This window comes from Dromiciops gliroides, chromosome 1 (genome assembly GCF_019393635.1).
Source record: "Dromiciops gliroides isolate mDroGli1 chromosome 1, mDroGli1.pri, whole genome shotgun sequence".
Taxonomy (NCBI): domain Eukaryota; kingdom Metazoa; phylum Chordata; class Mammalia; order Microbiotheria; family Microbiotheriidae; genus Dromiciops; species Dromiciops gliroides.
The window spans coordinates 651,153,752-651,155,357 of NC_057861.1; the positions used below are offsets into that span (position 1 = coordinate 651,153,752).

At 39.8% G+C, this 1,606-nt stretch overlaps 1 non-coding gene across 1 annotated transcript; it reads right to left on the bottom strand.

Annotated features, from left to right (window-relative positions):
- Window positions 1-996: 996 nt before the first annotated feature.
- Window positions 997-1,103, bottom strand: LOC122737558. Its single transcript, XR_006354386.1, has one exon. It is a non-coding gene; the product is annotated as a U6 spliceosomal RNA (small nuclear RNA).
- Window positions 1,104-1,606: the final 503 nt, after the last annotated feature.

The window sequence follows — 1,606 nt, forward strand, 5'->3', positions numbered from 1 at the left end:
TCACATCCTCCATATGCCCCCAATATGGAGGGCAAGTGTCAGTGCCCGGGATAAATTCAGAATCCCATTCTAGCTTTATTCTGGGCTACAGATTAAAATGACAAAACTCAGCTTTCAAAATGCAAAGCTGTTCTTCCTACTTTCTTTGGATCCTTCCTCATTCCCCTGCCTCATTCTTCTAAAACTGTCTTCCTGAAGATTATGCAATGCTCTGACCTGTTGGCAGTGAAAGACTCATGAAAGATCATGAACACCGAGCTTTGAAACTCGGCCTCCATCCGATGTATGGCTCAAGCTTCTTCTGAGCTCAATACCTACCTTAAGCCTGGGAAGTAGATGCTATTATTATTTTACAGATGGGGAAACTGAGGCAGGCAGTGGTTAAGTGACTTGCCCAGGATCACAGAGCTAGTAAGGATTTGAGGCAGGAGTCAAACTCAGGTCTTTCTGACATCAGGTCCAATACTCTATTTCTCCATTTACCAGTTCCTGAATCACTTGCCATTCTTTTCCCCAAAACGCCATGTATTGATTTGGTTAATTCTAACCACTTTTCCCTCACCTTGCCCAAGCTAATGATGGATTCTGAATAATTACTTTCCTTCATCTCCCTCCTAGCCTCAGAAGACTTTCTTTCTAGCCTCCAAAGGCACCTTCCCTTAACCTATAGTTGATGTAGAAACCCTACAATCTGGTAATGGTTTAATATTTAGTTCCTCTTATCTGTACAACCTACACGTGTCCACATGTGTCTATACAACATTACAACTTAGGTGGCAGCAGCTACATCTATGGGGCTTTCTCAGTCATTGCCACACGTGGTTGTGTACTTGCAGTCTGAAACACCAGATCCATACACCACTATACTAGGTTATGGGCAATATACAAAGATACTAACATGCCCTTTCTACTTTCTTTCTTTCTTTCTTTCTTTCTTTCTTTCTTTCTTTCTTTCTTTCTTTCTTTCTTTCTTTCTTTCTTTCTTTCTTTCATTTTTTAAATATGGAATGCTTCACGAATTTGCATGTCATCCTTGCTCAAGGGCCATGCTAATCTTCCCTGTATCGTTCCAATTTTAGTATATGTGCTGCTGAAGCGAGCATGCCCCTGCTACTTTCTAACTGATCTCCAAGGTCCCTATTAGTCCATTTCTGACTGTCCCTCATGCTACTTACCATCTAATAGTATATAATTCTAAGCTTTTGGCAGAAAAGAGACAAGATTCCAGGACTGCTTTGTTCTTTCCATTTTTAAAAATCTCTACAGAACAATGTAGAATGAATACACTGGAGTTTCTCTGATACCCGTTTCCCTATTCCAAGAAAGAAAAATCTACTGCTAAACTTTTTTTGTTGTTGTTGTTTAAATCAATGCAAACTGATACTCTACAGATGGCATTTAATCTTTTCTTAACTGGACGTGAATGTGCTCACTATAAGAAGGAAGGGGTTTGACTAGTTGACCTCAGAGGTTCCTTCTGGCTCTAAATTCATAATCTCATGATCTCAAGACTAATGTTTTCAAATTAGGGGACACACCTAACCTCATAAAGGGATCTTTGGAAATAAAATATTGGATCAGTCAGTAATGGTTCCCGCTCTTTAGT